The sequence below is a fragment of the Oenanthe melanoleuca genome, unplaced genomic scaffold, assembly GCF_029582105.1.
Source record: "Oenanthe melanoleuca isolate GR-GAL-2019-014 unplaced genomic scaffold, OMel1.0 S023, whole genome shotgun sequence".
Lineage (NCBI taxonomy): Eukaryota > Metazoa > Chordata > Aves > Passeriformes > Muscicapidae > Oenanthe > Oenanthe melanoleuca.
In genome coordinates this window covers 52501-62500 of record NW_026612672.1, presented here as the reverse complement: position 1 = coordinate 62500, position 10000 = coordinate 52501, and positions in this window count along the sequence as shown.

Below are 10000 nucleotides of genomic sequence, written 5' to 3'. Positions count from 1 at the left end.
ATCGGGGGAAACCAAACACGAGCAGCCACCGAAGCGGTGACGAGGGCCCAGCGGCCACGGTTCCTGGGACAACAGAAAAAAGGTCAAAAAGAAAAAGCACGCTACGCGTCGCACGACCCGTGCTAGCCACGGGGGTCACGGGCCACGGGGATGGTCGCGGGCCACAGGTCGGGGCGAGACGTGAAACTCACTCCCCTCCCCCTGAAACCGCATCCATCACCGGCAGGCATCTCTCCTCTCTCTCGCCGCCTCCTGCCTTCACCACCTTTCGCTTTTCGTGGCCCGCGACCCTTCGTCGTCAGCACGCTTCTCGGTGCCGCGGCTTAAGGCCGCGTGAGAAAAAAAAGGAAAAGGCCGGGCGGGCAGCCCCCACACTCCGCCACACCTGCCTGGAAAAGCAGAGCCGTCTGTAAACCCAGCCCCCTCAACCGGCAAGCCGGGGCAGGCCGGACACCGCAGGCCGCCCGGGCACGGTGGCTCGGTCGCACCAGCCAAGGACCGAGATGGGGCGAGGCGCCGCCGCCTCGCCCGCAACATCGCCGGGGGGACTCTCTCGGGTTTTGGCCCGCTGCTAGGGGCGCGGTCACAGCCACCGCGGCCGGCCGCCGCCCCTGAAAAATTCAGCCCGCTAGGCGGGTCCCCGGCTTAGGGCCGAGGAAGGGGGAGGGATGCCTTCAACAACGCGGCGGGGGGCCGGGGTGCCGCCAACCCCGGCCCGCAACTCCACGGGGCGACTCCCGTCACCGAGCCCCTCAAGGCAAGCCGGCGAAGCCGAGGCGAGGCCGCGCGACCCCAACTGCAACGTTCCCCCGGGCAAGCCCTTCCGCAACGCGGGCACACTCTCTCTGGCAAAACAGGTCGGGAGCGGGGAACGAGGCGCAGCCACCTCGGCAACCGAGCGAGCCATCCTCGGGGCTCTCGGGGAAGGGGCCGGGGAAACTCGGCAGGCTCAGCACAACCCCGGCCGCGTCCAGCCCCGGCTGCCGGCAACCGCGCACCACGCCGGCAGCCAAAAACATGCCGCACCCGCCGCCGCCGAGCGGGCCGGCCCCGGCTTAAGGCCGGGAGGATAAAGGGACGAGGCGCCGCCGCCTCGCCCGCCACCATCGCCGGAGGAGCGGCCGCCCGCTTCCCCCCTTCCCGAAAGGGCACGAGGCGCCGCCGCCTCGCCCGCCACCATCGCCGGAGGAGCGGCCGCCCGCTTCCCCCCTTCCCGAAAAGGCACGAGGGCGCCGCCCCTTCGCCCGCCACCATCGCCGGAGGAGCGGCCGCCCGCTTCCCCCCTTCCCGAAAAGGCACGAGGCGCCGCCGCCTCGCTCGCCACCATCGCCGGAGGAGCGGCCGCCCGCTTCCCCCCTTCCCGAAAAGGCACGAGGGCGCCGCCCCTTCGCCCGCCACCATCGCCGGAGGAGCGGCCGCCCGCTTCCCCCCTTCCCGAAAAGGCACGAGGCGCCGCCGCCTCGCTCGCCACCATCGCCGGAGGAGCGGCCGCCCGCTTCCCCCCTTCCCGAAAAGGCACGAGGCGCCGCCGCCTCGCTCGCCACCATCGCCGGAGGAGCGGCCGCCCGCTTCCCCCCTTCCCGAAAAGGCACGAGGCGCCGCCGCCTCGCTCGCCACCATCGCCGGAGGAGCGGCCGCCCGCTTCCCCCCTTCCCGAAAAGGCACGAGGCGCCGCCGCCTCGCTCGCCACCATCGCCGGAGGAGCGGCCGCCCGCTTCCCCCCTTCCCGAAAAGGCACGAGGCGCCGCCGCCTCGCTCACCACCATCGCCGGAGGAGCGAGCGCGGGTGCCCGCTCCTCCCTTCACGAAACCGGCAGCAGCCCGGTCGGAGCGGGACACGCTCGCGGGGCTTCTCGCTCTCTTCCCCGCCTCACCTCGCCTGGGCCGGGGAGCAGCTCACATCGGAGCTCGGCTCAAAATCTGTCCCAGCACACTGGGTAGTACGGGAACAAAGCCGCGCGGCTTCGGCTAACGTCGGCGGTAACTTTCGGATGCCCTCGGGACGACACACGCGGCCGCCCACCTCCGCCTCGGACACAGGCACGGGCCAAGCCTGCGGGGATGCGACCCGTAACTCGCTCCCATAATACGGAGAAAAGGGCCCCAGGCCGCGGACGCGCCCAATAGAACGTAGCGTCCCTGACCGAGGGGGCGCGGCGAAGCACGCCGCCTCCTACGATGAGGCAACTGGAGGCAGCCGAAAACAGCGACCCCTTGGAGCACTTCCAGGCCGACAGAGACAACAGGTCTACCCGGGTAGACCTGTTGTCCGCCGGCCCTCCCGGAGCCAACAGGTCTACCCGGGTAGACCTGGTGTCCGCGGCCGATCCCGGGTAGACCTGTTGTCCGCCGGCCCTCCCGGAGCCAACAGGTCTACCCGGGTAGACCTGGTGGCCCCGGCCGTCCCGGAGCCGGGTAGACCTGGTGTCCGCGGCCGATCCCGGGTAGACCTGTTGTCCGCCGGCCCTCCCGGAGCCAACAGGTCTACCCGGGTAGACCTGGTGGCCCCGGCCGTCCCGGAGCCGGGTAGACCTGGTGTCCGCGGCCGATCCCGGGTAGACCTGTTGTCCGCCGGCCCTCCCGGAGCCAACAGGTCTACCCGGGTAGACCTGGTGCCCCCGGCCGTCCCGGAGCAGGGTAGACCTGGTGTCCGCGCCCGATCCCGGGTAGACCTGTTGTCCGCCGGCCCTCCCGGAGCCAACAGGTCTACCCGGGTAGACCTGGTGTCCGCGGCCGATGCCGGGTAGACCTGGTGTCCCCCGGCCGTCCCGGAGCCGGGTAGACCTGGTGTCCGCGGCCGATCCCGGGTAGACCTGTTGTCCGCCGGCCCTCCCGGAGCCAACAGGTCTACCCGGGTAGACCTGGTGGCCCCGGCCGTCCCGGAGCCGGGTAGACCTGGTGTCCGCGGCCGATCCCGGGTAGACCTGTTGTCCGCCGGCCCTCCCGGAGCCAACAGGTCTACCCGGGTAGACCTGGTGGCCCCGGCCGTCCCGGAGCCGGGTAGACCTGGTGTCCGCGGCCGATCCAGGGTAGACCTGTTGTCCGCCGGCCCTCCCGGAGCCAACAGGTCTACCCGGGTAGACCTGGTGGCCCCGGCCGTCCCGGAGCCGGGTAGACCTGGTGTCCGCGGCCGATGCCGGGTAGACCTGTTGTCCGCCGGCCCTCCCGGAGCCAACAGGTCTACCCGGGTAGACCTGGTGCACCCGGCCGTCCCGGAGCCGGGTAGACCTGGTGTCCGCGGCCGATCCCGGGTAGACCTGTTGTCCGCCGGCCCTCCCGGAGCCAACAGGTCTACCCGGGTAGACCTGGTGGCCCCGGCCGTCCCGGAGCCGGGTAGACCTGGTGTCCGCGGCCGATCCCGGGTAGACCTGTTGTCCGCCGGCCCTCCCGGAGCCAACAGGTCTACCCGGGTAGACCTGGTGGCCCCGGCCGTCCCGGAGCCGGGTAGACCTGGTGTCCGCGGCCGATCCCGGGTAGACCTGTTGTCCGCCGGCCCTCCCGGAGCCAACAGGTCTACCCGGGTAGACCTGGTGGCCCCGGCCGTCCCGGAGCCGGGTAGACCTGGTGTCCGCGGCCGATCCCGGGTAGACCTGTTGTCCGCCGGCCCTCCCGGAGCCAACAGGTCTACCCGGTTAGACCTGGTGTCCGCGGCCGATGCCGGGTAGACCTGGTGACCCCCGGCCGTCCCGGAGCCGGGTAGACCTGGTGTCCGCGGCCGATCCCGGGTAGACCTGTTGTCCGCCGGCCCTCCCGGAGCCAACAGGTCTACCCGGGTAGACCTGGTGCCCCCGGCCGTCCCGGAGCCGGGTAGACCTGGTGTCCGCGGCCGATCCCGGGTAGACCTGTTGTCCGCCGGCCCTCCCGGAGCCAACAGGTCTACCCGGGTAGACCTGGTGGCCCCGGCCGTCCCGGAGCCGGGTAGACCTGGTGTCCGCGGCCGAACCCGGGTTGACCTGTTGTCCGCCGGCCCTCCCGGAGCCAACAGGTCTACCCGGGTAGACCTGGTGGCCCCGGCCGTCCCGGAGCCGGGTAGACCTGGTGTCCGCGGCCGAACCCGGGTTGACATGTTGTCCGCCGGCCCTCCCGGAGCCAACAGGTCTACCCGGGTAGACCTGGTGCCCCCGGCCGTCCCGGAGCCGGGTAGACCTGGTGTCCGCGGCCGATGCCGGGTAGACCTGGTGTCCCCCGGCCGTCCTGGAGCCGGGTAGACCTGGTGTCCGCGGACGATCTCGGGTAGACCTGGTGTCCGCCGGCCGTCCGGTAGTCATCAGGTCTACCCGGGTAGACCTGGTGTCCGCGGACGATGCCGGGTAGACCTGTTGTCCGCCGGCCGTCGCGGAGTCAACAGGTCTACCCGGGTAGACCTGGTGACCGCGGCCTATCCCGGGTAGACCTGTTGTCCGCCGGCCCTCCCGGAGCCAACAGGTCTACCCGGGTAGACCTGGTGTCCGCGGCCGATCCCGGGTAGACCTGGTGTCCCCCGGCCGTCCCGGAGCCGGGTAGACCTGGTATCCGCGGACGATCTCGGGTAGACCTGTTGTCCGCCGGCCCTCCCGGAGCCAACAGGTCTACCCGGGTAGACCTGGTGTCCGCGGACGATCCCGGGTAGACCTGGTGTCCGCCGGGCGTCCCGGAGGAAACAGGTCTACCCGGGTAGACCTGGTGTCCGCCGGCCGTCCCGGAGGCAAGAGGTCTACCCGGGTAGACCTGGTGTCCGCCGGCCGTCCCGGAGCCAACAGGTCTACCCGGGTAGACCTGGTGTCCGCGGCCGATCTCGGGTAGACCTGGTGTCCGCCGGCCGTCCCGGAGGCAACAGGTCTACCCGGGTAGACCTGGTGTCCGCCGGCCCTCCCGGAGGCAACAGGTCTACCCGGGTAGACCTGGTGTCCGCCGGCCCTCCCGGAGCAAACAGGTCTACCCGGGTAGACCTGGTGTCCGCGGCCGATCTCGGGTAGACCTGGTGTCCGCCGGCCCTCCCGGAGCCAACAGGTCTACCCGGGTAGACCTGGTGTCCGCGGCCGAACTCGGGTAGACCTGGTGTCCGCCGGCCCTCCCGGAGCCAACAGGTCTACCCGGGTAGACCTGGTGTCCGCGGCCGATCCCGCCTAGACCCGGCGCCCTCCGGCCTCCCCAGAGCGGGGTAGACCTGCTTTCCCCCAGCCGCTCCCGGCTAGACCCGGCCTCCGCCGGCCGCCCCGGAGCGGGGTAGACCTGCTTTCCCCCAGCCGCTCCCGGCTAGACCCGGCCTCCGCCGGCCGCCCCGGAGCGGGGTAGACCTGCTTTCCCCCAGCCGCTCCCGGCTAGACCCGGCCTCCGCCGGCCGCCCCGGAGCGGGGTAGACCTGCTTTCCCCCAGCCGCTCCCGGCTAGACCCGGCCTCCGCCGGCCGCCCCGGAGCGGGGTAGACCTGCTTTCCCCCAGCCGCTCCCGGCTAGACACGGCCACCGCCGGCCGTTGTCACCGGCCGCTCCCGGGTCGACCCGTTGTCCGCCGGCCCTCCCGGCGGCAACAGGTCTACCCGGGTAGACCTGGTGTCCGCGGCCGATCTCGGGTAGACCTGGTGTCCGCCGGTAGCCCCGGAGCCAACAGGTCTACCCGGGTAGACCTGGTGTCCGCGGCCGATCCCGGGTAGACCTGGTGTCCGCCGGCCCTCCCGGAGCCAACAGGTCTACCCGGGTAGACCTGGTGTCCGCCTGCCGTCCCGGAGCCAACAGGTCTACCCGGGTAGACCTGGTGTCCGCGGCCGATGCCGGGTAGACCTGGTGTCCGCCGGTAGCCCCGGAGCCAACAGGTCTACCCGGGTAGACCTGTTGTCCGCCGGCCGTCCGGTAGTCATCAGGTCTACCCGGGTAGACCTGGTGTCCTCGGCCGATCCCGGGTAGACCTGGTGTCCGCCGGCCCTCCCGGAGCCAACAGGTCTACCCGGGTAGACCTGGTGTCCGCGGCCGATCTCGGGTAGACCTGGTGTCCGGCGGTAGCCCCGGAGCCAACAGGTCTACCCGGGTAGACCTGCTGTCCGCGGCCGATGCCGGGTAGACCTGTTGTCCGCCGGCCCTCCCGGAGCCAACAGGTCTACCCAGGTAGACCTGGTGTCCGCCGGCCGTCCCGGAGGCAACAGGTCTACCCGGGTAGACCTGTTGTCCGCCGGCCCTCCCGGAGGCAACAGGTCTACCCGGGTAGACCTGGTGTCCGCCGGCCCTCCCGGAGCCAACAGGTCTACCCAGGTAGACCTGGTGTCCGCCGGCCGTCCCGGAGGCAACAGGTCTACCCGGGTAGACCTGGTGTCCGCCGGCCGTCCCGGAGGCAACAGGTCTACCCGGGTAGACCTGTTGTCCGCCGGCCGTCCGGTAGTCATCAGGTCTACCCGGGTAGACCTGGTGTCCGCGGCCGATCCCGGGTAGACCTGGTGTCCGCCGGCCCTCCCGGAGCCAACAGGTCTACCCGGGTAGACCTGGTGTCCGCGGCCGATCTCGGGTAGACCTGGTGTCCGCCGGTAGCCCCGGAGCCAACAGGTCTACCCGGGTAGACCTGCTGTCCGCGGCCGATGCCGGGTAGACCTGTTGTCCGCCGGCCCTCCCGGAGCCAACAGGTCTACCCGGGTAGACCTGGTGTCCGCGGCCGATCTCGGGTAGACCTGGTGTCCGCCTGCCGTCCCGGAGCCAACAGGTCTACCCGGGTAGACCTGCTGTCCGCGGCCGATGCCGGGTAGACCTGGTGTCCGCGGCCGATCTCGGGTAGACCTGGTGTCCGCCGGTAGCCCCGGAGCCAACAGGTCTACCCGGGTAGACCTGGTGTCCGCGGCCGATCCCGCCTAGACCCGGCGCCCTCCGGCCTCCCCGGAGCGGGGTAGACCTGGTGTCCGCGGTCGATCCCGCCTAGACCCGGCCTCCGCCGGCCGCCCCAGAGCGGGGTAGACCTGCTTTCCCCCTGCCGCTCCCGGCTAGGCCCGGCCACCGCCGGCCCTTTTCAGCGGCCGCTCCCGGGTCGACCTGTGTTCCTCCAGCCGCCCCAGAGCGGGGTAGACCTGTTCTCCCGGCGACCGCCCGCCCGCCCTCGCAGCGCCAACCCCGGGGGCGGCTGGCAGACCCCCCCGGTCGGCCCCTATGCAGGATAGGCGTGGCATCCTCGTACTATCCGGCAGCCGGGAGAAGCCCACAGCCCCATACCACCTCGGGGTCGGATGGCTTTCTAGCATCCCTGTCTCTCCCGGCAAACCAGATTTCAAGACCAAGAAATATTTTCGACAACGCTTTATTTTGTTCTTGTTCTTGTTTTTTTGTTTTTTTGTTTTTTTTTTTTTACTGTACTTCACTTCACTTTATTCCCCCCCCCCCTTTTTCTTTGCTTTTACTTTTTCTTCACTTTTCCTTTCTTTTCCTATTGTTTTTGAATGAATGCCTCTTTTATTTGCTTGGAACAGAAAACTTTCAGGAAAAAATAAATTCTCGGCAAATCTTATTTGTTTTTATTTTTGCACCCAGAGTGCTCCCAGCCGAACTGACGGGCAGCCTGTGCCCTGTGCTCCTCCTGCTGACACTCTGACCCGTCCATACGGCCTCCCCAAAACGCCCCCCCTCCCTCCCTCCCTCCCACACACACACACACACACACACACACACACAGAGACACAGAGACACACAGACACACAGACACACAGACACACACACAAAGCCACCAGCCCTCCGTCCGCATTCACACAGAGAGACAAACACAGCGACAGAGACGCAGACGCAGACAGAGACACAGAGAGGCACACACACACACACACACACACATACACACACACACACAGAGAGACAGCCCCCCACCCTCTCTCGTGCCCGCACCCCTTCCCTGATCCTGCCCCCCACCCCGCCTGTCTTTCCCGCCCAGCCATTGACACTTGGGAGCTCCCCGCCCCCGCCCACTTTCCGTTGGGGGCGCCCCACCCAGCGGCCTCCCCGGCGCCAGTTTCAAACTTTTCCCGCCCAGGTTCCCAACGGCCAGTCACACAGCGGCAGCGGCAGCGGCGGCAGGGAGAGGAAAGGGGCTCCTGCCCAGGCGAGCAGGCTGAGAGCCGGCTGCAGAAGCAGGGACAGCGGCGGGCTGCGAGCGGTGGCAGGAGGATTGGCGCGGTCTGTTCCTTCTCAATGAAACTTTCTGTTCAGCTCTCTCGGAGCTTTTTTGGTCTGCTGGCGGTTCTTCCCTCTCGTCCCCGGCCCCGGTCAAGCCTGGGGCAGGGCGGCAGCGCGGCGGGCGGCTGAGGGAGCGGGCGATGCGGAAGTGAGTCCGGGAGGCGGGCTGCCGTGTATTCGGGCACAGGGAGGGGGCGCGAGAGCACTGCCGGCTCCTCTCGCGGAGCGGCTGGGGAAGCGGGCTGCGGGCAGGCTGTCAGTGGAGCCGGCGGGGCCTGGCCGGGGCAGGGGCAGTGGCCGCTGGGCTGCGGAGGCGGCAGGGCCGGCGGCTTAGGCCGGGAGCCGAAGTCGGCCGCCTTGCCGTGGCGGCTTTCGGGGAGGGGGAAGAGCAGGGCTCAGCAGGAGTGTGAGCGGGGTGCGTGTGCACGGGGGCTGTGGGACGTGCAGGCCGCCTGCCGAAGGGGGGCTCGGCGGGCGGGCCGGGGCTCGGCGGCCGCTCGCCCGACGGACGAGAGGCGGCGCCGCCGCTCAGCGGGAAGGGGGGCGGACGGCAGCAGGTCTACCCCGCCGATAGCCGCCAGAGACGAAGACGCGCAGGCGGCAACAGGTCTACCCCGGCAGGGATCCAAGCGAGCGGCGGGCAACAGGTCTACCCCGGCAGGCACCCAGGTAAGCGGCGGGCAACAGGTCTACCCCGGCAGGGATCCCAGCGAGCGGCGGGCAACAGGTCTACCCCGGCAGGCACCCAGGTAAGCGGCGGGCAACAGGTCTACCCCGGCAGGGATCCCAGCGAGCGGCGGGCAACAGGTCTACTCCGGCAGGCACCCAGGTAAGCGGCGGGCAACAGGTCTACCCCGGCAGGGATCCCAGCGAGCGGCGGGCAACAGGTCTACCCCGGCAGGCACCCAGGCAAGCGAGGGGCAACAGGTCTACCCCGGCAGGGATCCCAGCGAGCGGCGGGCAACAGGTCTACCCCGGCAGGCACCCAGGCAAGCGAGGGGCAACAGGTCTACCCCGGCAGGGATCCCAGCGAGCGGCGGGCAACAGGTCTACCCCGGCAGGCACCCAGGTAAGCGGCGGGCAACAGGTCTACCCCGGCAGGGATCCCAGCGAGCGGCGGGCAACAGGTCTACCCCGGCAGGCACCCAGGTAAGCGGCGGGCAACAGGTCTACCCCGGCAGGGATCCCAGCGAGCGGCGGGCAACAGGTCTACTCCGGCAGGCACCCAGGTAAGCGGCGGGCAACAGGTCTACCCCGGCAGGGATCCCAGCGAGCGGCGGGCAACAGGTCTACCCCGGCAGGCACCCAGGCAAGCGAGGGGCAACAGGTCTACCCCGGCAGGGATCCCAGCGAGCGGCGGGCAACAGGTCTACCCCGGCAGGCACCCAGGTAAGCGGCGGGCAACAGGTCTACCCCGGCAGTGATCCCAGCGAGCGGCGGGCAACAGGTCTACCCCGGCAGGCACCCAGGTAAGCGGCGGGCAACAGGTCTACCCCGGCAGGGATCCCGGCGAGCGGCGGGCAACAGGTCTACCCCGGCAGGCACCCAGGTAAGCGGCGGGCAACAGGTCTACCCCGGCAGGGATCCCAGCGAGCGGCGGGCAACAGGTCTACCCCGGCAGGCACCCAGGCAAGCGAGGGGCAACAGGTCTACCCCGGCAGGGATCCCAGCGAGCGGCGGGCAACAGGTCTACCCCGGCAGGCACCCAGGTAAGCGGCGGGCAAAAGGTCTACCCCGGCAGGCACCCAGGCAAGCGAGGGGCAACAGGTCTACCCCGGCAGGGATCCCAGCGAGCGGCGGGCAACAGGTCTACCCCGGCAGGCACCCAGGTAAGCGGCGGGCAACAGGTCTACCCCGGCAGGGATCCCGGCGAGCGGCGGGCAACAG